Source organism: Stomoxys calcitrans, chromosome 3 (assembly GCF_963082655.1).
Source record: "Stomoxys calcitrans chromosome 3, idStoCalc2.1, whole genome shotgun sequence".
Taxonomy (NCBI): Eukaryota; Metazoa; Arthropoda; class Insecta; order Diptera; family Muscidae; genus Stomoxys; species Stomoxys calcitrans.
In genome coordinates, this window is record NC_081554.1 from 159,666,268 (window position 1) to 159,693,197 (window position 26,930).

The 26,930-nt window shown below is 41.5% G+C and overlaps 1 protein-coding gene across 4 annotated transcripts in view; it reads left to right on the forward strand.

The window, feature by feature from the left end:
- Positions 1 to 5,821: 5,821 nt before the first annotated feature.
- The window catches only part of LOC106093634 (rap guanine nucleotide exchange factor 2), a 106,432-nt gene continuing 85,323 nt past the window's right edge, over positions 5,822 to 26,930 (forward strand). For all 4 annotated transcript variants that reach the window (XM_059364334.1, XM_059364335.1, XM_059364337.1 and 1 more), the window contains exon 1: positions 5,822 to 6,883. The gene's annotated coding sequence lies outside the window, so the exon portion shown is untranslated. The remainder of the gene's footprint in view (positions 6,884 to 26,930) is intronic.

Sequence of the window (26,930 nt, forward strand, 5' to 3'; positions counted from 1 at the left end):
AGACGATTGGTGATGTTAGGCGTGCGGTTTTTATTTAGCGCTTCTGGGTTGGAAGACCTACGGAACGTAAGAACAGGGCTCCTGGGCGCCTGTTAGAAGACCTGGGTTGGGGATGAAGATCCGCTCTGGACGAAACCGGTGAAGACCTGGATCGGTACTCCGGCCTCTACGGGGTTCGGGCTCCGCTGTCGGTTCTGTAGACCTCGAGGAGTCTTCGCCCAGCACTCCGGTTCCCTGGTGTGGTGGGTTCCGGGGATGGAGTCCGATTCAGTATTTGAAACCAGCGACTTGGTCTCGATACGGGGACGGGGTTTACTCGTTGGACGGCTTCTTGATGACTGGCCCCGTTTCAGATTCTACCACCTCATTAAATAGCATTTCTTATTTTTTCGATTTCAAGTTTCTTTACATCTTCGGTTGCCTATCAAGGAATTGGTCGCCACATGGGCTCTGGCTTGCTTTTGATGTATACGTGTGGGTGCATCGTTTTGCTGCTTCAACGCTATTGGCTCCTGCACCAGTGTCGCTGGTAAGAACCGCAATGTGTGTGGTTGTCTGCCGTGTTGTTGTTTCTGTCGTCTATGCTGTCAAGTATAGAATGTGTAGAATGTCAAATCAATGTGTAATTCATAAAAAAATCCAGTATAAAATTAAAGTGAATTCAGGTATTTCAAAACTACTTCAAAGTAGGGGACAACACAACATAAAATAGTTGGGTAAGGGGAAAAGAAGAGTAACGACTTTCGCTGTTACACTGCTTCCCATCCTTGGACGCACTTGGTTAACGTGGAATTATGATGAGGATCCGATATCTTCGTACCCTGTTCTCTACAACATGTTTGTATTGTTGGCGGGGTCGGTGGATGGCAAGGCAGTGTTCAATGTAGGGCTGTAATTCTCGTCGCACTTTATCGGGTAAGTCTTTTCGGCACGTGAGCTGGGGCATTGAACGAGGTTAGCGTTATGGCCACAACATTGGCCAGAGTTCGTGGTGACCTGACATCAAGAGTTGGAATCTGGCGAGTGTTCTGTCTTGGCCCTGCATCATCGGTTCCCGACGATTCGGCGTATCTTGGCGATAGTAGGGAGGGACTGCAGCGTGGAAAGGAGCCGAGGAGGACTGGTAATTTTTTCACCCCTTTTGGGGGACTTTGAATCGGCGGGAGAATACGTGGGCGAGGGTGTAGTATGCATGGGTTGAGCCTTTTGTCTTCGCCGTGGCGGCGTGACAGGTTCATCGCTATCCGAAGAGATACAAGTAATCGGAAGTGACTGCCATTCTCCGGCCACGTAGTGGAATTTAATGCTCGATGACCACAGAGGAGATGTTCGAAGCTCCGATTTGCGGCCGAACCATAGCCACGGGAGGTAGCATTTCTGTGCGGAAAACTCTCCTCAGTGCTTTAACCGCCAGCCAATCTAGAACGACGGAACACTCCTTAACCGCTGTCCGCTTTATTTTTTGCGTCGCTCGCTCCATGTTATATTCCTTCGTACGCACCGGCTGGGACAGCGAGCTATTGGCGTCCATCTTTATCAGTGTTGGGGAAAGGATATCTGTGGGAGTTGGAAATGCGTTTATGACATGGTGGTGCCAGCTTGGCGACAAAGCTGGCGGCAGTCTTCGGGGGTGTTGTTGAACCAAGACCATAATCCGGTGGTGCTAGGTTGCACGCCGAGCTTTGATATCTAGGCAATCATGGTCTGATAGTCCTATTCGCCCGCTCTGTGGGATTTTTCTGTGGTGAATTGTTTCCGAGCTCTGATTTCCTGTAGATACCTGTCTAAAAATCCGGAATTGGCATTATCCATAATAAGCACTTTGGGATTCCAAATCATGCCAAATTGTTCTCACAACCTTCAGCGGAGGCTTTTCGGAGTACGGCCAGTTCTACTCATTTTTTAAACGGATCTATAAATACCAGCAATATGATGGTTGGCTTCATGTGTGGTTCCTCTGGGTTGGACTGTAGCATTTCACCAGCGGGTGCCAGTTGGCTATTCTTATATTCTTGGCGTAATTCGCATTTTCGTGAGAGCATGGTCACGTCACGGACCATCGTAGGCCAGAAGTAACTGGAGAAAACTCGATTTATTGTTTTCCGGATCCCAAGTGGCCCGTTGAAGGTTGGTTATGTTTCTCATCTAGCACACGAAGTCGGAGTGAAGTGGGTACACATGGCGTATTATCCTCCTCGTTGGCGTAATCGGGGAACTTCGAGTGATTTCTGCGAACCTCCCCCATGTTAGTCAAAACTCATTAACACTCTTGGAAGGTTTTTTCCATGACTCTACAACCATGCTCTTCTTTAACGTGACTGGGTGTCAGCCACCTATAGGTATATTGTTGGAGCTAGCAAGGCGACCCGAGGGGTTGTCGATGGAGTTTAACCGTTTTAGAGCCAGATAATCGGTTATCACATGAAGCCGGTAACCTTCGAGATATGACCACGTCTTGCGAATGCCCCACACTGTAATTTCTCTCGGCTCCATTCAATGTGGGGCTAGCGTATGCTACTACAGCTCCTATCACTCTGCCCAGTGCACGTTGAAAGATGGCCAATGCTGAATGCAGTCCAAAAGGTATGCTCGCCATTGCAATAGACCCCTCCCCGCTACGAAAAAGGAGATATATTCCTTACTCTCTGCATCCATAAGAATTTTCCGGTACCCGTCTTTTAGTTCCAGGCTGCTTACGTTTTTGGCCTCGCGTAGGCGATCCAAGATGGAGGAGATGCGGGGCAGGGAATACGCGTCTCGGTCAAACCTGCTGTTAAGATGACGGAAGTCCTTACACAAACTCTTGGTACCATTTTTTTTGTGCTTATGTGATTAGCGAGCTTTAAGGGCTACGAGCTTTAAGGGCTACTGTACTTCTTAGCCAGCAACTCGCTTATCTTAGTATCTATGATGGCTGGGTTTCTTGCTGCATAACGCAACTTGAAGGGTCTGTCTTCGCTCATTGCAACCCGATGAGTCGCGGCTGTTGACACGCCGTACAAGTCCCTAAATTCTTTTAGTTTCGCGTCGATGAATTGAATCTAATCTTTATCGGTGCCGTCATTCTCAGTTACCAGGGGGTTGTCGTGACTATTGCTCCCTCCTCGGTTTGGTTGTTGTTGGTAGCTTGCTCATTTACGTTAGAGCCAGTGGCGGAGGTAAGCTGACGGTGGTGCTTTTTGCCGTTGGCGGGAACGCTCGTGTGGATTTTCTTTCCAAAGGTGCAGGTGAGCCCGGCTATTGATAAATGTGGGTTTGCCTGAGCCAAAAAGCCAAATTTTCTCAGCGATTTTCCAGTGTTCTACTCTTCGGGAGACCTGCTTCTATAGAAGTGGTTGGAATATCAGTTTTATCCCTGCGACGATCATCCGCGTTTGCCTGATTACCCTCTGGTTACTTACTCTTCAGCTTACTTCGTCGTGCCCCGGACATCTTCCTCATCTCTCGATTCGGCTGCAATGACTGTCTCATTGACACTGTAGTTCTCCGAGTCTGAATCGGAAACATCACCTTTATTTAAAGGCTGCAGACAAACTGCGCATACCTCTGGGTTATCCGTCTCTTCCTCATTTATTAGTCTGACGACTAGTTGCGGTCTTGAAGCAATACTATCGACTATAGGTACCACCACACCCACACCTGCAGGAGGGGCGGACATGCTACGATCCCATGTCAGGTCTTTGGTCTAAAGCTACTCCTCTGCCGCACCACTGGAAACAGGCGCAGATTGTCAATCGTCAAGTAGATTATCCAATCATTGAAAGGCTATAAATTTTCCTGTTTAATAGGTGGTACCTATTCCGAGATAGATATTTTTTTGAGGAGCGTATAAAAGTACCTCCTCTCCACTCACCGACATGAACATCGGAAAAATTTGCAGCGGTGGTTTTTCCCTTAGTAATCCTAGCTACATTTGTGAGATATTTTTCATATAGAAACTTCCACCTAGTGGTGTCACCAAGCGGCATGCCGTTCGGACTCGCCATAAAAAAGGAGGCCCCTTATCATTGAGCTTAAACTTTGACTGCACTCATTGATATGTGAGAAGTTTGCCCCTGTTCCTTAATGAAATTTTCATTGGCAAATTTGCGTTTTGCATTTAAATATTGAATGACTTAGTTTGAATATTAGGAAACACGACAAATTCTTTTTTTTGTTCACGATGAATTATGAAAATGAACTACGCAAAATGGGTAATACAGGCTTATAAAGTCCACAATATGCCATACTTGCGATTTTAATGTCACCCAAATATGGAATAGCCATAATTTTGTGTGGTATGTATATGGAAATATTCGTTTGCACCGAATTGAAAATATTCTCACCGTGGCTTTAAAAACAGAAAGCAACCAACACTCATCTGCCTATTAGAAGGTGACTAGGCTAATCACATTTTATCTTCGAATGCAAATGACAGCTCTGAAAACACAGTCGTTTTTCGAAGGGAACGAATTATAGTAATCTGGGGATTTTGCGATTAATCCAAAGTCTCACCAAAACGGGGATAAACTGACATAGGTTCTGGGACTGCCATGTAGGGCAAGACCCTTTGCTAATATCTTAAAAGTTGACTCGCGAGTATATGGTTGCGGCGTATCCGTGTACCAAATATAGGTCTCCGAATCTACGGATGCTAGCAAAATAAATCTTTTCATACCGTCATTCTGCACAAATTCAGCACGTTCACGTCCAGACGCTTGAGTCTAAACCAAATCGAAGGAAAGACTCACTGTCAATGTCTGTGTATATACTTCATATAGGAAAAGAAAAAGTGTGGTTAATCACCACATTCATATTAAATTCAGAAACTCTGTCATTAACGCATTCGGAGTTATAACTGGATGTACATTTCGATCCAAGTTTATCCTATACCGCAACATCTATCCCGACATTGATGAACTTGGCATTTGCCTTAACCCGGCCCCTCTTGGTTGAAATGTTGATCACCGTCATACCATAAGAGTCGGACGCACGCCATGAACCCAGCCACCTTCTACTACTATCTCCGTTGAAGTCGATACCGCCTACCCTTTAACCATGACAACCAACGTTTCAACCGGTTTCGCAACCGACAGAGAAGTCAACCACCAGATCATAGGGTGTGGGGCGACGAACATGCCAGTGCGAATGGAAGCAGGGGTCACTGGCACCGACTGAACAGCGGGACGCCCACCGACACTGGCAGTAAGCGGAATTTGTGGGTGGAACACTTGAAGCAATGTAACTTAGGTACAGGTTTAGGCAAGCTGTGGTCTACTGTTAAGTCACTCTCGAACCCCCTCAGACACTTTTGGCGACGTAACAGCGACTGATCCGAAGAGATGCGCCAGGTTGTTCAAACGTCAACAGGGCCAAGGGAGAGCCATTTTTCCCCGAGCCGATGGACAGCCATCATAACTTACCGTGAACGAAGTTACGAATGTCAACAGTGTCGCCAAATCATCCAAGCCGTTAGGCCCCGACAGAATCTCTACACTGATGTTGAAAAATCTGGATATACATACTCGAAGTTGAGTACCTTAGACTATCCTCAACCTGTCTGTGAACACTCTTATAGTATCCGATATTTGAAAGATGGGCAGAGTGATCCCGCTAGTGAAGCCTGGAAAGGACCCAAGTCAGAGGGAGTCGTACAGACCGATCTCCCTTCTCTCACCAGTAACCGAGTATCGGGTTTAATGTGACTATACATGTTTATTATGTGGTATTCTAGTCCAAACACATATTTGATTTCATTATCGCTGCTGTTATCGATTTACATTAAAATCGATTTTTGTATCGATTTCGATTAACTACTGAAACCAAAAAATTGCGGAACAATAGAAACGAAACGTCGACGCGTAAAAGTACTTTTGTGTTGCTTGCTTTCGCAAAATCCAAATTTAAGTATTTTAAGTGCATTTTATTTAATTAAATTTACGCTTTATAAATGTAGTAAAGTTCAGTGCAAATCAATCACATAAAATACAAGTGAAAGCACAAGGATTTGTGAAGAAAACGGCATAGAAACTTTTCACGATTAGCAAGACGACGCATTTTTCTATTGGTTGCATGAACATAATTTTCTTTGTACATACTTCACTTCATTGTATATGGGAGTGAGTGAGAGTGTGTGAGTGAAGTATGCAGCGAGTTTTTTCGTGGTGTATTAAATCTATATGTGCGTGTGTGTATGAAGACGATTAAAGTGGTGAATTAATGAGGCACACAAGAGCTGAACAGCAGCAAGGCACAACGACGGTACAACAACTCTTCTCGAGTGGTTTGATTAGTTTTCGAAAATACGCGGCGGCGGGCGAGCGAACGAGCGAGTGAAGTTTAGTGAATAGAAAAGAAATATGTAACAAGTATACAAATAACAACAACAAAAAAGAAAGAAACCCCTTCAACATAACAAAGCCTGCCATACCACAAACCAAAAAGAAAATGTTGAGAAATTCATCGCCTACTACCTACTATGCAATGAAAAAATTAGAAAAATAAAATGGAAAATTTACATGAAACAAAAAAATACACACAAAAGAAAGCACAAGACAGCGATAATAAAGCAAGAAATAAATAAAATAAAATAGCAAAATAATAAGAAAAAAATCGTTGATATGCAAGCAATTTTCGTTTTGAGAAAACCAAGATAACGTTTACAAAGAGTGCATACAATATAAGAAAATAGCAGTGCATGATCGTAGCTGAAAAATAGCAAAAAAAAGTGCAACAAATAAAAAGAAACACATTTAATCGACAAATGCCAATTTAGAAGCGAAAGAAGAATTTGCAAAATAACAATAAACAACATTTGGAAACTAACAGCACCCACATACGCCCTAAATTGGTGGCCGTTACCGTTGGCCGACTGTGGTTCAAACCAAAAACAAAACAGTGTCGAGTAAGTTACTATTTTTGATTGTGAATAAAAAAAAACAGTAAATCATATATGGACAGACTGACATGTTCTACACAGAAATCATATATACATACATATGTATGTATGTACGTGTTTAAGTAACCACAAACGCCCACAGATTTTTATTCGATTGTTTAACCGTAATTTCTGTCGTTGATTTTGTACTTTTAAAGTTAAAAAATCCCACAATTGTGCTTTTCCTCTCTTAATCTATTGGAATTGCATGCCAGTATCGTTGTTTTTGTATAAATTTAATGAGAGTTTTATTCTTGTTGTTGTCTATCGAGTTTTATACCCTACTTGGGTTTTTTTATTCGTGGTGTACTTCCATTACATCCATGAGGAGGTGGCAAAGGTAAATTCTGATTTGTTTACAGTTGCTGCATACCTGACATGTCATGTGGTGTTATCGATAACACTCTCCGAAAGAAGAGTCGAAAACAATAACAACAACAGCGAAAGAACAACCCAAATGCCTTGAGGAGGCATCATCTTAACTCAAACAAGTGTTTTAAACAGTGTTGCCACAAATGAAATATATTTTCAGGTATTATAATGAGGGCGACAATTTTTTTCGAATGGTTAATACGTTTCTTTTTGCTAATTTGATAAAAAAAAAAATGGTATGAGGGTTGGGGTTAATCTCAAGTAACGTCCCGAGGTTTTCGCAGAATGTCATACTTAGATAATACCTTTGCAACCATATATTGAGTATGGGCAGGTCTCTCTTACCCTAAGAAAGCTGTTTAGATGGACGAAGGAAAATGGGCATGGCCTAAAACCCAGAAGAATGAGTTGGTACTATTCACCACCAAAAGGCGAAATCATGGTGTTTTGAGAGCATAAGTCCTGGAAAGAATAAAAAAGCTTCGGTTCTTTCCGGAGGCCAAGCACTTTTATTGTATATTCTTGAGAGGAAATGCTCATTACTCGCAACGCAACTCAATAAGTATGAGTTGGAGCTAAGACTAGGAAGACGCATTGAATGTTTAAGGCGGTGATTCGGCCCATTCGCACCTCTGTGTATCCGGTTGTATAAAGTCGCAAAAAAAACTCTCATTGTCGTATCAAGCATCATAGATACTCCGTATTTAAGCAAGAGCCGGTGACGCCCGGCCTTTCGCTGAGACTCTCGACTCGATACTGCTCATTGTCCGCGACTGCAGTTGCAGCTACTTATACGAAGCATCTCACTCTCCGCTACCGGGCACTCTCAGCTGAGCTCGTGATAATTATGTATGACTGTGTGCTGTTCTTAGTTATCCCGTCCCTGGAGGTGTTCTGGTTTGGTGGCATGCCACATTTACCTGCAACGTCTGTATAAACGTATGGGTCCCAATTAAAGGTAAGCGCCGGGAAGGACTTTTCATTGAGCTCCTAGAAATAGGGAATCATATAGTCTTCTGGACGGTACGACGCTATTCTTAAAGTCCTGGAGACGATTTCATGCAGAAACGGCAGACTATCACGATATACGTGGACAGTTAAGCGGATCATAATGGTCTGGTGTCGGGCCATAGGTAATCGAGACTGGCTATTTTCACAATTGAGTAGCGTGGTTAGCTAGAGTAAGAGATCTCAGTATTTAAGCATAAGCCGGTGTCGCCTGCCCTCTTAAGGGGTGTCATGAAATAAGACAGTTGATGAGCTAGCTAGGAATGAATCGCAGATGAGTGTTGATTTTGTCCGCAAATTATTGAACCCTCCCCTGTGCGAAGTAATTTGAACAATAAATGTATTCTTAGATAACCACCCAAATGTTGCTTGGCTTGTTGCTGTGGATGCAGGGCTGAGGTGCCATGACTCCTGACTGCTGTTAAGAGTCTTGAATGGACATTTTAAAACCAGGTGTTTGCCTTCGCCCTTGCAGGCGGATGTCTGCAAAATTTTATAGTTACGAGGACAGTTGGAGGTGGTTTAGCAAATTTTATGTGACTGCTCAAAATTGCGTGGGGCATGGAAGTATGGGCGAACACAAGTTACCCACGGTCAAACCTGTCTTCTTAAGAGGTATGAAAGTTCCGTTTACTGAAAGCCTAAAGGCGTATACAAATTAAGCGCGTTAAGGAGCGTCGCGTTGAAAAATTCAACTCTGCAAACAAAAAAAAAAGCATTTCGCAATAGTTAAACAAATTTCAACTTTGACGACGAAAAATACTACTTCAAGTGTCGCAACACAAAATGACGCTCGATTTCAAGCGATTTCAAGGAGAGGTCATGCGAACAGCTGAGTGCAATTTTTTTTATTCCTGTTTTGATTTTCGAGTAAATCTAAATGTCAAAATCTTGAAAACACAGCTGTGATTTTTTTCTAAAATCTTAAAAAGATGTTCTATTGGATCCGATATTGCACACATAAGCAACAAAACAGTGTTATAATAATAGAAAAACCAATATAAAGCATATTTGAAAAAGATAATTTGCACAACAACGTTTATTTCCAAAACCACTTTGACATTTAAATTTACGGTATTTGCCACTCAAGGTAGTTTTGTTGGGGGTAGATTTTTGTTGTTGTGCTAATAACTTTACCTCCTTATTGTACCATGCATTTTTGCAACGTGGCGCCCAAAACAAAAGCTCATTCTGTTTTGGCCTTGTTGAAGGTTAAAACCGCGTGTCAGACTTTAAATGCTATGAAGTTTTTTTTTTGTACAGGTGGACGACGCTGTAAAAGTTCACCTACTGATTTGATTGCCTTGCGCACAGAGATATCCCACGGAAATTTGCAGCTGACGAGCTTGCGAGTATCCGAGAGTATGCTTTCAGGATGAGGCCCATATATATGCACAAGCTTGTAGGTTTTTTTAAGCAATCCATATGAATTAACGGTAGGAATTAGTAGGCCTCTTCTTACAGATCAAAAATATCCGAGTCTAATTACAGACTAACCTTCAGTCCAATCCAAAGAAATCTCTTTTTTGATTCAGGCATAAACCCATGAAAAGAAGAGCTTGTGTTATTCGCTAGGGAAAAATTCATAGACTCTTCAAAGCTAGGATAAATACCGAGCATCATTTTCTATTCCGAATCGAAAGAGAGATTGACATAAAGAGCAAAATGAGCTAAATTTCTTGTAAACCCCAACAGGTAAGGTCTGAGGCTTAACCGCGAACAAATACACTGTTGTTAATCAGCTAAATCCCTACACTATTAACTAACATATCGCCTAATGAGACCATCCATCAGGTATAACTTTTCAATGACGAACTGCTGCTCAATTGGTAGAAGAATCGCCTTAGTTTCGTAAAGGGAAGCTTTTTGCAATTTTAAGGCCATAATATTTTGAAAATATGTACCTAGAAGGAAAAAATTGCTTAGGTACATTATGTTTGCGATAAAATTGCATATTTTTTGCTTCCTTAGTTTTTTTTGTCTCTATTGATTATCATTCTTGTGTTTTTCTTTTATTTATTTTTTTAATTTCACCCCAAGTCTCAACGATTTCCTTCTCCTTCGAACATTTTAGATTAAACTTAAAAGTTTGAATGGCAACCCTGATTAAAGAATTTGAAAGAGAAAATTACCAACAAGTTCTTATTTTGCTCTCCGAAGCTGTCATAATACTGGTCTCCCTTTCCCTCCCTCTCCCTCTCTTTCATTGCATATTGCAACATAGTCTAATGAAATAAATTAAATAACGCAGATATTAAAAGTAAGTTTATAGTAGTGCGTTTCTTTTATTGAATACTTTAATTTTGTTGGGTGATTTTAATTCCACACCTGGAATTGTATACCTGAGTAAAGATACTATTTGTGCGTGTGAGCCTATGTGTGTATACGTGTGCGTTTGATTGCGTGCCTTCAAGAAAAACTATCACCCACAGCGTTGTATTTTTGTCTAGCATTTGATTTTTTTTTTTACATTTCTATTGTACGTGCAATATATTGAAAACAAGGAATAGTGGCCGACTAAATAGAAACAACTAAATTTAGATTTGTTAAAATAAACACCTAAGGAAGTAAGTAAGTGTCACGTTTCAGGGAAATCCATAAAGAGGATGTGCTCATCATTTTCTCAAATGTCATAAACATAAAATCCAGGCTGGCTTCCTGCTGTGACAGCAATTGGGTTTTTGTTGTTGCTTACAAAAGTCGTGTTGTGCCGAAATGAGTGATTGCGCTTAAAGATTCAAGTGCCAAGTGCATCATCATCTACTGTTGTAGAGCAATACAAATTTCAAGTACCTCAAACCTCTAAGCCTCATGGGTTTCATAATAATATTTAAGTTTTTTTTTGGATTGAAAGAAATGAGATTTTAAACAAAGCTATAGTTGGACAACCTTATCATCAAGCAGTCATTACTGATCTAATATTAATAGAAATCTTGATTTATATCAACAAATAAATATTAGATGTCATATTCATCGAGAATAAAACCCAGTAAGTCACGTCGTAGAAGTATGAGCAATGCTAATCGTGTAGAATACGTGAATTGCGGACCATTTTTTAATGGGGTTGAATAGATATAACCATGAATTTACAACTAATTTCGTGGGCTAAGTTGTTTGTTGTTGTTGTATCAGTGTATTTTGTTTTATTTTTCATCTGCTTAATTGTTTTGAGTATCCAGACTCTGCTTCTAAGATGAGGTGCGTACAGAGAGATCTGGGTCTGAGTCGAGTGGGTCTGGCTGGTCAGTTAAACATGTGACGTGTGTCATGTGGTCTCTGGTCACAACCGGGACATACATCTTGCACGTCGGCATCAATCCTTGCTCTGTAGGAGTTGAGGCGGCTGCATCTGCCGCATCGTAATTGAGACAGATCTACTCTGGTTTGTCGGTGGAGGTCGATTTCTTCAGATGCAATAGGAGGCGGTCGTTCTCCAAGAACCACATTCATCCGGTAACTATTTACCGCATCTCCTACCATGTCTGCATGAATAGTGTCTACCCCTGCTTGATATGCCCTGATCTAGAGGTTCTCTCTTGTGGCAATGAACCTTACGCTCTAGTTCATGTAGATCTACCTTAAGGCTTCTAAGCGTTGGATACGTATCCACAAGATGATGATTTGAATGGTCTCTGCGATAACAGCCCAAAAAGTATTGCTTAGACAGCAAGTAGATAAGTCTTCGCATTAGGATCGTTGTCTCCTGATGGAGGTGGTTCACATGAGAACTGAGGAGACAGCCCATCGAAGTTCTGCACTCTGACAGATTTGAATATTATTCCACTGCGTTTTCCAGAGCTAACGAGACCACCTGGCGCTGCATAACTTATCACAGACTGGCCGTTTGCCATGTACGAGGTCAACAAGGTTTCTTTGTCAGCACCCCAAGTGCTGCCGGCAAATGACTTAAGGACCTTGTTTCTACTTTTGACTTTATCGCAAATTACTATGACATGTGGGGAGAATGTGTAAGAGCTGACAATTGAGACTCCAAGTATTTTAGGACACTTGATGGTCAGAAACATTTCAACATCGACCATCACATTCAGCTCATTATTCACCTCACGCGTATTTGTAGTGAACAATGGGACTGAAGATTTGGTGGCAGATATCTTCAAATTTCTTGCAGCGAAATAAGAGGCAAGTTGGTTGAGGACGTTCAACCTATCGCATATGTCATCAATGGATGGAGCGCCTGATACCATGATCGTACAATCGTCCTCATATGATACGATCTCTATGCCGCATGAAGGGAGTGGGATGGAGAATGGATAGAGGTTAAACAGTGCCGGAGATATTACCCCAACTTAGCGAACTGTCTGTTTCACTCTACTGTGTTTCCATTTTTAAATACACAAATGAATGGCGGCCATACAGATAATTCGCGAGGCAGTGTTTCAGGTCTGGCTGGAGATATGTTTTGGCGGTGTTCTCAAATAGTTTGGCAGGGCTGACCGTGTCGAATGCCTTCGCTAGGTCCAGTGCCACGAGGACCGTCCTATCACATTGCCTGGGCTGATTGAAGCAACGGCCAATGTGTGCGGTGATGCCATCCAAAGCAGTTGTCGTGCTATGCAGTCTTTTAAATCCATGCTGATGTCCGGTCAATGGAAATTTCCTAAAGAGGATTGGGAGGAGTAGTGCCTCAAGCGTCTTGGCTACTGGTGAGAGAAGAAAGATAGGTCAGTAGGACTCCGCCGGGTGCTTTCGAGACTTCAGTAGCGGGATCATTCTGCCCATTGAGTACTATAAGAGTGTTCAAAGACAGGTTGAGGATAGTTGTAAAGTACTCAACTCCAGGTAGATCCTAATTCTTCAGCATCAGTTTAGAGATTCCGTCGGGGCCCAAAGCCTTGGGTGCGTGGCGTCGCGGATGACATTTGTAAGTTCGTCCACTGTAAATTGTGATGGTTGTTCATCGGCTCGGAGACCTCGAATACGATGAATGGCTGTCCTTCTTGCCTTGTCGCTTTCGAGATGCTCAATAAATTGATGGTTAATCAACCTGGCGCATCTCTTAGGATCAGTCACAGTAACATCAAAAGTGACTGACGTCCAACCATTCCTTCCTTGCGTACATAGGTACCTAAGTTAGGTAACTCCAAGTGTTCCACCCACAAATGCTGATTAGTAATGTCCGTGCAACGAATCTCATGACGCTCGTTTGCGAGTACCACTGCCTGCGTCCGGAAATTGTGCCGCACTATAGGTATTCGACCGGCAGGTATAAAGCGAGCAATATGCCTCTAGCGACATGTAAGCTAAGTTTTCACGACCTGGTCCGAAGAACAACATAGGATAGATGGTCACAAGGAGGGGGCTGTGAGCATTCCAAAACTATGTGGTCTTATCTAGACTTGAATTGGCTGGAACAGACGTCTCAGTCAATGTGTCCGTCATGACAGGTCACTGTCTAATCGGAAAACATGCTGACAGACTAAAGGTTGCCAACATCGACTTTTGCAGAAGCTGTGAGGTCATCGAAGAAGAAGAGACTATAGAACACCTTCTGTGTGTGTCCCGCACTAGCGGTCAGAAGCAGTTCCACTTTAGGTTCTCATTTAGAACCTGTCTAATTTAACAGATGTGAACATTTGCAAGTTATTGGACTTCCTAAAGCGATCTGGATGGTTCAACGGTAGGAAATAGAAGACATCTTCCATGTTCCTGTGGTATCACAATGGACGAAAACATCTAAGTGAGTCTGATGGCCTAACCTAACCTACGTTAAGGAACAGGGGACACTTCTCTCATATCAATGAGTGCAGTCCTATTATAGTTTTTAGCTCGATGATAAGGGGCCTCCTTTTTTATGCCGCATCTGCTAGGCGTGCTACACCACGGCAACACCACTTAGTAGAGAAGTTTTAACATGGCTGGATACCTCACAAATGTAGCCAGCATTAGTAAGGGATAAACACCGCTGAAAATGTTTCTGATGTTTACGCCGGTATTTGAACCCAGGAGCTCGGCGTCATAGTTGGACATGCTAACCTCTGCGCCACAGTGGCCTCAAACTAGCTTTCCTGCGATTTGTAGCCTTTACTTGCAAATTTTTGCTTATTTTGCATCATTCGTAAAAATATAGTATTTATGTATGTATGTATGAATAATTTAAGAGAGTGACAAAAATACCAGTTTCCGTTGTTGCTATATGAATATGTATGTATAGTCATTTGTGCCAACAAATTGCCATACATCAATCACTTGTACAAATTTTTGAAAATCATGAATAAAATTATAGCGTTTCACGTCGTCTCTATTGTCATATATTTCATCCCTCTCCAGCGAACGTTAAATGTATATAAAATTAAATTGTTATCCATTTGTTTTGCACGAATACAAGTTTTATTTTATACCATCAACATGACCATTTAACATGTTTGAAATTAGAAGTGTTTTAAAGAATGGCTGCTGCGCCATCATCGAGTCAGTAAGCCGTGTTCAAAGCTAGCATGTTATGGCTGTTTAGAGTACAGAATTTGTTGCTGTTTTAAGAGCAAAACAAAAAATTGCGATAATACGCCTTTTCCTATGCAAATATAATAAGCCGCAAACAAATTTTGATTCAAAGCGACTTAAATTAACAAACAAGTAAAAGCGTGCTAAGTTCGAGCGTGCCGAATCTTGGGGACACACAAATCTGGCAAAATATCGATAATCGCAACATTCGATATTTTTAATAATAAATATCGATAGTATCTAGTATTCCAAAATTTTAAACGAAAATGAGAAGTACAAATCAGGAGATCGATCTATATAGAAGCAATAATAATGCACACAACGAATAAAATCATATTTAATAACGCCAGTTGGAAGTCATGAGAGTAATCATTGTATAAAAATTTAGGTAGAATTGTATCTTATAGGTTAGATTCAGTATCGGGATGCTAATATTTGTTAAATTTTGCAAAAATTTGAACTTTGCCGATAGTATCAATGTGAAAAAGTGCTGAGTTCGCCCGGGCCGAATCTTATATACCCTCCACCATGGATTGCATTTGTCGTGTTCTTTGCGCGGTATCACTTTTTGGGCAAATAAAGAATAATCAATAAGAACTGTTGTTTTGTAGCAGATTATTGTGTTCTATCTTTCGTCTGCTTGATTCTGTTGAGTGTCAAGACCCAGGAACTCTGCGACTAAGATGGGGTGCGTCCACAGGGATCTGGGTCTGAGTCGAGTGGGTCTGGCCGGGCAGTTAAACAGGTGACGTGTATCGTGCGGTCCCTGGTTACAATCGGGACATACATCTTGCACGCCGGCATCAATCCTAGCTCTGTGGGAATTGAGGCGGCTGCATCTGCCGGAACGTAATTGAGCCAGAACCACTCTGGTTTGCCGGGGGAGGTCGATTTCTTCGGGTGCAATGGGTGGCGGTCGTTCTCCAAGGACTACATTCACCCGGTAGCCAATTACCGCGTCTGCTACCGTTTCTGCATGAATGTTGTCTAGACCCGCTTGATCTAGAGGTTCTCTCTTGTAGCGCTGAACCTCACGCTCTAGATCGTGTAGATCTACCTTAAGGCGTCTGGACGGTGGGTATCTATCCACAAGATTATGATTTGGATGGTTTCTGCGATAACAGCCCAAAAGGTATTGCTTAGACAGCATGAAGTTATGTCTTCGCACTGGTAGGATCTTTGTCTCCTGATGGAGGTGGTCCACATGAGAACTGAGGAGACAGCCCATCGCAGTTCGGAGGGCGACATTCTGACAGATCTGAATATTATTCCACTGCGTGTCACAAAGTTGACGAGACCAACTGTTATGCTATTGGAGCTATATCAAGTTATAGTCCAAGTCGGACCATAAATGAATTGAATGCTGAACATTGTAGAAGTCATTGTGTAATATTTCAGTTGATTCAAATAAGAATTGCGCCTTGTAGGGGCTCAAGAAGCAAAATCGGGGGATCGGATTATAAGGGAGCTGTATCAAGTTATCGATCGATTCAGACAATATTGGACACGTTGGTTGAAGGTTATGGGAGAAGCCGTTGTACAAAATGTCTGCCAAATCGGATAAGAATTGCTCTAGAGGCTCAAGAAGTCAAGATCCCAGATTGGTTTGTATGGCAGCTGTATCAGGTTATGTACCGATTTTTATTTAGCACAGTTATTGGAAGTCATAACAAAACACTACGTGCAAAATTACAGCCAAATCGAATGAAAATTGCGCCCTCCGCGGTTCATGGAGACAAGATCCAAGTTCGGTTTATATGACAGCTGTACCAGGTTATAAACCTGTTTGAATCATACTTAGAACAGTTGTTGGAAGTGATACCAAAACACTGCGTGCAAAATTGCAGCCAGTTCGGATAAGAATTGCGCTCCCTAAAAGTTGAAGAAGTCAAAACCCCAGATCGGTTTATATGGCAGCTATATCAGGTTATTAACCGATTTGAACCACACTTAGCACAACCGTTGGAAGTGATAGCAAATATCCAGGTTCAAAATTTTAGTCAAATCGGACGAAAATTGCGCCCTCTAGAGGTTTAGTAAGTCAAGACCCAAGATCGGTTTATATGGCAGCTATATCAAAACATGGACCGATTTGACACATTTACAGTCCCAACCGAACTACGCTAATAAAAAGTATTTGTGCAAAATGTCAAGCGGCTAGCTTTACTCTTTACTTTACTAGACAGATGGACGGATAGACGGACGGACAGACGGATGGACAGACGGATGGATATGCCTAGATCGACTTAAAATGTCATGACCTTCACGAATATATACACTTTATGTGGTCTTAGACAAAGATTTTGAGGAGTTGCAAACAGAATGACGAAATTAGTATACCCCCATCCTATGGTGGAGGGTATAAAAATATATTAATATAAACTTTCAAGGTACAAGTTGCGCTTTAATTATAACGTTTCCTCAAACATGTCGTATTTTGGTAAAGTCTGCTATTTGTCGATTTGTTACACTTAATTCTAGCTTTTCCTGTAGGCGAAGATAAGCTATTTCGTATTCTTTTGCGCTTTATGGTACCACAATGTACGAATTTTGAATAGATCATTTAGTCACCCATCATATTTTTCCTAGTGTACCTACGTGCCAAATTTTAGACCTGTAGCTTCATTAATAAAGAATGTACCAAGTGGTAGCAAAATCTTCGTATGTTGAATAGATCAAATTTTAGACCTGTAGATCCATTAATAAAGAAAGTACCAAATGGTACCAATTTTGGTACTAAACATACGTTTTCTCCCAGTACTATTTTTCCTTTTTTTCTTTTCACACTCATCCTTTGGCACCAAAATCAGGTAAAATTTCAATATTCTACCCATTTTCATCCGCCCCGTACAAAATTCTCCCATTTCGTACCTTTTTGGTACTTTTTTCAGTACCTAAATGTACAAATTTCCAAAATCTCTTATAGTCACTCTCTGTACCTAAGTTCTAAAATTCATAACTCTAGCTATAATTTAAAATTTACCAAAAAGTACCAAATAGTACCAATTGCGGTACTAAAAATACTATTTCTCTCACTTCCTGTACGATTTTTCCAAATTTTTTGTTGTTGTAGCAGTATGTTGTACATTGAGACGGCAGCCCTTGCCGATGAAGGAATCCATCGGGTCAATCCGGTACGTACAACCGGCTGCCATGGGATTGGCCTTTCTCATCATCTTTCCAGGCAAGTCTTTCTAATCTAGATTATAGCATCCTACTGACCAGCTCTGCATGAGATCGGCTGTCTTGATGAATCGCGTTCTAAAGCAGTCAAATTACCCAGTCTTTTCGAAGCCTTTACATGCACGAATGGGTCTAAATTGGAAATAGTGCACTAGGGCAAGAGTCTTTTTTGAATTCTTTGGAATCAGTGAATAATACAGGATCCTGGACCTCGTGTAGCGTTTTTCATAGAGGGCCGGGCGGCACCTACTTATGACAAAGGCGAGTTTTTGGCGCCTTTAAATAGACAATGGCCATGATGTTTCGCGGCGATCGGTCCTATGGACCTTATTCGACTATAGGAGCTTGACGAGGATCGCTACCGCGGTTTGCAATTTGGCCAAGGTCTGGATTGGAAATAGAGAAGACATAGATTTTGGTTAGAAAACCTCTTTTTGTGACTGGATTTCCTTCACTTACTTTTCCCTCTTGTCATTATGGACTACTGTAGAAGTCTGAAGTAGCTGACTGGACGAAGATCCCACCTGTAAGAGCTTCTCTGTGTGAGAAGTTTATCGGACGCTTCCACAGATTGCGCATAGTAGAATGCTCTGTACGGAGTAGCTGCAATTACAGTCGCGGACAATCAGCGGTTTACCAGCGAAGAGTCTCAAAGAAAACCCGGACGGCAACGGCTCTTGCTTAAATACTGAGAGTTTCTAAAGCTCGATATGACAAGGCGATATTTTGACGCCTTTAACAATAATGATGTTCCCGCATCGATGAGTCCTATGGACCGGACCAAGCTTGCTCACCTGTAGGATCTTGTCCTGGGAATGCTACCTCCACATGAAAATATGGCTACAACAGCAATAACAGTTCTTTTTGGTTTTAAAACAAACCAATATATGGATTATACTTTCAGATAACAGAATTTATAAACAGAGCTAACGAACTTCCCCATGGCTATTTATTCGCTGCTACTGCCTACTGACGCCTATAATTTTGTAATTGTCATAATAATATGTATGCGATAAAATTGTGTCTAGCATTGGGCAATCAATTCTAGTTCATGGTCAGCGACATAAAGTAAAGAATTAAAGTTCGATATGAGGCCTAGCTTTGTGGTTTTTTTATGCATGCATGATAGGTGAAACTTTAAGAAAAACAACTAAAGAGTCAGGGAAAAACGTACATACTATATAAGCATTTTTATGGACAACATTGTAAAGGGTTTTTCAATAAGGGGTGTTTTTTTTGGAATGATCGGATGGTTTTTTTCATAATAAAGAGAAAGATATGTCGTTGATAGTGATAAAGAACATCAGACAAATGGCCACCACGACCTCGCTTGCAGGACCATATCCTTTTTATGAAATTTTCCATAATCAAATCGCAAAGTGACTTTGCTAATACAAATTTGCCCATCAACTATCCATTAAGAAACAGAGCCAAACTTCTCACATATCAATGAGTGCTGTCCTATTAAGTTTAAACTCAATGATAAGGGGCCACCTTTTTATAACCTAGTCCGAACGGCGTGCAGCAGTGTGTCACCTCTTTGGAGAGAAGTTTTTACATGGCTTCTATTCATGGCATAGCATCCCACAAATGTTGCCAGCATTTGAAGTAGAAAACCACCAGTGAAAAATTTTTTCGGATGTTCTCGCCAGAATTCTTTCACGTGGCCCCATCCGAACAACTCGCAAGGTGCAAAATCACCATCCGCAATCCGTCGGACTTTTGATCGTCCCGGTTTGCATGTACCACAGTGATGGTCTTCAAATGACTTCTTCGTTGTAGCTTCTTCACTTATTCTGAATGCTAACCTAGCCAACGCGAGGTATTTTGATACGTTTAACTATGCTTATATCGTCATGCAATTCGTGGTTCATAAGACGCCAATACTCTTCATCAATGCAAACTGGTCAAAAAATTACACGAAAAATCTTTCTCCCAAACACTCTGTCACCGTAGCGCAGAGTTAAGCATGCCCGCCTATGAACCCGAACGCCTGGGTTCAGATTCTGGCTAGAACATCAAAAAATTTTCAGCTATGGTTATCTCCTCCTAAAGCTGGCGACATTTGTGAATTACTATGACATGTGAAAACTTCTCCCCAAAGAGGTATCGTACAATAGACGCCGTTCGGAATCGGCTATAAAAATGAGGCCACTTATTATTGAATCGGACAGTACTCAGTGGTATGTCAGAAGTTTTCCCTCGTTCCTTAATGAAATGTTCATGGCAAATTAGCGATTCGCAAACCATCCAAGCAAAGTCTTGTCTGTTTCCGCAAGTACCCATGCCTCGGAACCATATAACAGCACGGGTAGTATGAGTGTCTTGTATAGTGAAATCTTCGTCTGTCGAGAAGTGGCCTTGTTTCTACACGGCTTTTTTAATCCTAAGTAGCATCTGATGCCAGTATTATTCTTCGCTTTATTTGAAAACTGGTGATATTCGTTTCGCCTACAGCGGTGCTGGGGTAGATTAAGGTGCTGACTATCTCAAAGTTGTGGTTGCCAACTTTCTCCATTTTCTTTATCTGCGCGGTTGTACAAGGCGTTTTGGGAGTTAATACCATCCATTTTGTCTTGTCTCCAGAACCATTTTCACTGATTCACTTTCAAAGGCTGCAGTTGCTACTTCCGATTCTTTCAAAGGCTGCAGTTGCTACTTCCGATTCTTTCAAAGTCCGCAGTTACTATTTCCGGCTCAATTAGGCCCATGCCGGTTTTACGTACCGGATTGACCCGATGGAGTCCTTCATCGGCAATGGGTGCCGCTTCAGTGTACAACACACTGCTACAACAACTTCTGGACACCCACCCATGATATTGATGTCGTCGTCAATAGGAAGTGTTCACTTATGAGTAGTGTGCCATATCTTTTCACATCTGCATCTCGTATAATCTTCTCCAGCAGGATATTAAAGATCACACGAAAATTTTTCTCCCTTATTTAGTATTGAATGATTCGGAGAGATTTTTTCCTATTCTTACTGAGGAACGTGTATCAGCAAGTGGCATCCTGCAGTCCTATTAATTCGGCTGGGATGCCAAACTCAGACATGCTCGTGCACGATAACGGAAGATTTTTCATGTCAACTCAGTTATACGCAAGCTCACGAGACAAAAAGTTTTCCAACGCACCCTCTCGCATGACTTAATACACTCACGACTCACGAGACACGTGACACTCACAAATCACGGTTGACAAAATACTTTCCTTGAAACGAATAATAATTTTTAATTGTTCTTTTCATCTCATGTGAGTGTGAGCGAATTGAGATGTATTAGTTAACAAATTTTCCTTCTTTGTCTCTGCAGGCGTATGTGCCTGCACCAAACCCATCAGTTTGATGTTTGATGCTTTGGTAAAATTTCCAGCATAAATTCTGATTCTAGTACATCTCAATTCGCTCACACTCACACTCACATCTTTCACTTTCCTTTTTCTTTCCGCGGGATAGACGTTTCTCCTCTCTCGTTTTCTCTCCATACCTTTCCGTTGCTACTGATTGCGGCCTCTAACTGAGACTATCCGCTCGATACAGCTGATTGCCCGCGACTGCAGTTGCAGCTACCCCGTATGGAGCATTCTACTATACGCTAGCTCACAGCTAAGCTTCCCGTGGTAGCGATTAACACAACACAGATCGGATCTGAAAGTTCCAGCTTGCGTGGGACTCACAGCTGTCCCGTAGATACTTTCCTTCCCTATCTTCGCATTAAAATCTCCAAGAACGATTTTAATATCATATGCGGCTCTACAATCGTATTCTCTCGTAGAAAATATCCTTGGTCAGCTCATCCTTGTCTTCCGTCGGGACATGAACGCATATAAGGCTAATTTTGGATAAACTTGGCTTTTATGCGGTGTTTCAGTTTTCCGACTAACCAAAAATCTTCAGTCAAATTCATGCCTCATGTTATGGCAGCATAGTATAGTTCATCATCGCTTGATATTGTTGTGTCGCCATTCCCGGTTTATCGCACTTCCTGTAAGGCGTTCATATCTACTAAATACTACTAAATTTCCCAGAACATTCCATTAAGGAACACGGGATAATTTTCTTATATCAATAAGTGCAGTCCGATGAAAGTTTAAGCTCAATGATAAGGGGCCTCCTTTTTTATGCCCAGTTCAAAAGGCGTGCCGCATAGACACAACAGTTGGTAGAGCCTACATTAGAGAGGGGATAACCACCGCTGACGGCAGGGCACGGAAATTCCAGCAAAAACTTGGAAAAACCAGCCACAATATTCGAAAAATCATTTTTGTGTCGACCACTGTGCAAACATGGAAATGGAAATGCAAACATGGAAATGAACTGTGAAACCGGCCTCAAACAACAGCTTATGAAGGCTAGTTTCTAATCCATGTCAGACTTATTTTGTGGAGAGCGCTTACCCACCAAATTCCGGAATGTGGCGGGTTAGTCGTGGTTCTATAGCACCCGTTGCGGATAGTACCCCAGCTAGGAATGTGAGTAATGCATAATTTTTTGATATCCGAAGGGGAGGCGGACCCTCCCCCTTAACCTAATTTTCAGAAATGTCAGATTTTGGAGATGGGTGGTGCGATTTTAACGAAATTTTGTGTCCTCTCTTATAGAAATCTAAAAACAAACATTTGATATCCAAATTTCAGATGAGGCCGCCCCACCCCAAAAACCTACCAAATATATATATTGACCAATCACGACAAAATGGGACTTAAATGAAAGTTATTTAAGATAAGACTAGGTAACTAATATCCAATTGTCGGACAAATTGTTTGGGAGACCACCCCAACCCCGAAAACCCCCTAAATCGCACATATTTACCCACCATAGTAAGGTATTTGGGAGTAGAATACGAATGTGGGACCAACTTTCTGGGGGTCCATTCCTTCTCCAAAACACCCCCAAACAGGACTTATTTACTGACCCTGGCAATATGGGTACTTGAGAGAAGAACACGAATCTGATTTCAAATGTGGGACCAAGTGTTTGTGTGGCCGCCCCTCCCTAACAACACCCCCCAAGAGGACAAATTTACGACCATAGCAATATGGGTCTCAAATGAAAGGTCTTTGGGAGTAAAGCACGAATCTGATATAAATATTCGGGAAAAGTGTCTATGGGGCCAGCCCATTACTAACCCACTACCCAAGTAGGACATATTTGCTGACCACGGCAATATGGTGCTTAAATAAGAGGTATTTTTTAGTATAACACGAATCTGAGTTATATTTTTAGGGCCAAGTCAATGAGTGGGGGATGATAAAGCCCCCAAAATACCCAACAAACCATGTTTGCCGACTATTGAAATATGGGGCTGAAATGAAAAAATATTTTGAAGTAGACCATGAATGTGATTTCAACATTTGGGACCAACTGTTTAAGAGACGTTCCACCTCCATAACAACCCCCAAATAGAAAGTATTTGCTCACCATGACAATTTGGATCTTAAAGAGAATGGAGCTTGATATTGATAGTTTTTAGGGCCCATCTGGTGAATTTACTAGGTCAAAGCCGGTTTGATAGGGCCTAACCACATTCCGTCTTGTCTTCTTTCTTGTGTACGGGACATAGTAGGCTGAGGCTCCAATCATCGGGTATGAGTTCTTCTTGCCAAATCGCGCAGGCAAGCTGATGCGTAGGCCTTATCCGCATGTCGCCTCCGATCTTAAATAGGTCAGCGGGCAACCCATCGGCTCCTGCTGCCTTGTTGTTCTTCAGACAAATTACTGCTACTGGGCCTCATTCTGACTAGGAGGTAAACATACCATACCATCAACAGGGAATGGTTCTGCGTTAGAGATATGTTTCCACGCATGCTCACGAGAAAAAATTGTTGCTCGTGCCAGGGCTGCCGAGTCGACCGGAGTCAAGTTTGTGAGCCGGAGTCGGACTATTGAGTCGAAGCCAGACATATTTGTTGACTTTTGGGCTTAGTGTTTGGGGGATAACACAACTCCCCAAAACACCCTAAATCAGGCATATTTAGCGACCACGTCAATGTGGGGCTCAAATGAAAGGTATTGGGAAGAAGAGTGTGAAATTGATACCCACTTTCGAGACTAATTTTCTGGGGGTCTACCCCTTTCTCAAAACACCCAACAAACAGTAATTATTTATTTACCATCGCAATATGTGACTCAAATAAAGGAATACGAATCTGATATGCAAATGTGGGTGCATGTATGTAAAATAAATGGTATTTGAGAGAAGAGCACGATGCTGATATTTTTCAGGGCCAAGTGTCTAGGGGACCACCTCACCCCCGAAAAAAACCCCTAAATCTGACATCATAACAATATCGGGCTGAAATAAAGACTTTTAAGAATGGAGTATATCTAACAATCAAACGTTAATGACCCTAAACGCTCCGAGCGAATTCATAGACCAAAAAAGATCATATGGTATTAGATAAAGCCATTTATATTGTTCTACTCTTAGTCAAGCGATATATTGGGATGCCCAAAAAGTAATTGCGGATTTTTCATATAGTCGGCGTTGACAAATTTTTTTACAGCTTGTGACTCTGCAATTGCAATTCTTTCTTCTGTCAGTTATCAGCTGTTACTTTTAGCTTGCTTTAGAAAAAAAGTGTTAAAAAAAGTATATTTGATTAAAGTTCATTCTAAGCTTTATTAAAAATGCATTTACTTTCTTTTAAAAAATCCGCAATTACTTTTTGGGCAACCCAATATTTACTATTTTTGTAGCATAAACTTTCATGGCACAATATAGCCGTTCATTAGCAGTGTTCTCATAGTCCGCATCCATTTTCAGTAATGGCGTAGTTCATACCCGTTATATTTCCATGATTAAAAGCTTCAAAAGTGACAGTTATCGAAATACCAGGTGATTCAAAATAACACATCTTGTGGAAACCCCCCTTACTTATTTCGTGTGCATATTCTATTTACTATCTAGATGCAAATATATCCCACTGGCGGCTTACTTCCCCCTCTATGACGAAATATTCCGAGATTTTTGCGTTTTTTTTTAAATAAATATTTATTTTGCAAAAAAATACAAATGCTTCCATTCGCACAAATTGTGGCGCCTACAGCCTAAGGTTGCCTAACCTAGTTCCACTCTAACTGTAACACCTGGATGGGTCTTATCAATTCACTTTATGATAACTTTGGTTGATAATGGTCGCCTGAAAGGCCTTCCCTTCATAAGCTTGTGTCATAGTATGTTATTTATATTCGTTGGTAAAAAGTGTCCTCTTTCCCCTTAGATTAGAAAACCTACATTTATTGGCAATGCTCCTTTATAAGAGGCTAGCCTCAAATTATTTCCCCTTAAAAAATTGCCTTTTTGGTCTTTTTGAAATTGCAAGTTGGCCTTCAAAATATGATGACTTCTTTTCAAATACTGTCCAAGAAAACGCCCACCTTCGTTGATTTTCCTATGACAATAGTTATGCAAGACATTACCACTAATTACATGTCAATACTGAAATGAAGATATTTTGTCTCAAAACCATTAAAAAGCAAACCATGTTAGGAGACCAAGTAAAGCAACAGCCAAACAACAATTCGAAATTTTGCAAAATTAAAAACAACTGACAGACAAGCGGACATCTCATGTCATTTAAAATTTTTCAAACGAAGGCGAAATTGAATTCATCAAAAAAAAAAACCATCATGTCTAGGGAGATAACATTTGATCGGACCTTGTCCACAAGCGCGATCTGAAATTGGTTTATGAGCCTTATGAGTGTTTCTGTATGTGTGTGTGTGGGTGTTTCGCTAAGTAGAAGTCTTTAGGTCTTGAACCAAAAGTACAAAACACAACAAAATTTCAAATAAATTAATGTTGATTTTTCCCACCAAGATAACGGAGAAACACAGTCTTGTATAACAAAAAAAAAAAACTTTAGCAACACCAACTTGGTCTTATGAATCATCAAATTAATTTCGTAACTAATTTGGGTTTTAGTCTGGGAAAAAATTTTGAAAAAAAATTTAAAAAAGAACACAAATGCAGAACATGAGGCAATTTTAAATTTAAAGTGATATTCATCACTGATTATATCACAACGGTCTTGTCTGTGATAAGACAACGCATTCGAATGTTAAAGTTGAATAATAGGAAACCATTCATCAGCCTTTGGGCGCGTCGACAGGTTACGGATAGTGGAATGCTTCATACGGAGTAGCTGCAACCGGCTCTTACACAAATACTGAGTGCCTAGGCGGCAAGGCGCGTTATCGGCGCTTTTAAATAATCAATGGCCTCCCTGTTCTCTCGACGATCGGTCATATAGACCGGAACGAGCTTGCTAGCCTATAAGAGCTTGATAAGGATCACCACAAATTGTGGCTACAGCAACAACCACTGCTATGAGCTATCCGAAGTCATACTTACTCAGGCTCAGGATAAACCATGTCATTGGCCATAGGGTCTTTGCCATCTTTCAACCCACAGTACACGGGTTATACATGCAAAAAAGAATACAGCAACAAGATCGACTAGCAAATCGAGTGTAAACTGCTTAAATGAAGCTTTCAAATCTGACACAGCTTGCCATCCTATCTCTTCTCAGAACCATAGAAAACCTAAGATTCATCTCGTCCTCCAGGCATTTTCTAGAGGTCTCTAACAGGCTTTAATTACCTTGGAGGCCATCGTAGCATTAGCATGTCCGCCTATGACGCCAAATTACGTCATTACGACGATTGGCATAAATATCTTCTCAGACAGCCAGGCAGCCATTAAATCGCTGTTGAACGTATTTCTGAACAAAAAAACCGCCCTCGACTGTCGCAGATCTCTCAACGAGATGGCTGAACAGTACAAAATTCACCTTTTCTGGATGCCGGGCCACAGAGATATCCCAGGGAATTGTATAGCGAATGGGCTTGCGAGACTACTCTACACATTCCAGGGATACTGGAATCTGTGGGTATGCCTCTAGCGACATGTAAGCTAAGTTTTCAGGTTCAGGCCCGAAGGACAACAAATAATAGATGGTCACAAAGAGGGGGGTGTGAGCATTCCAA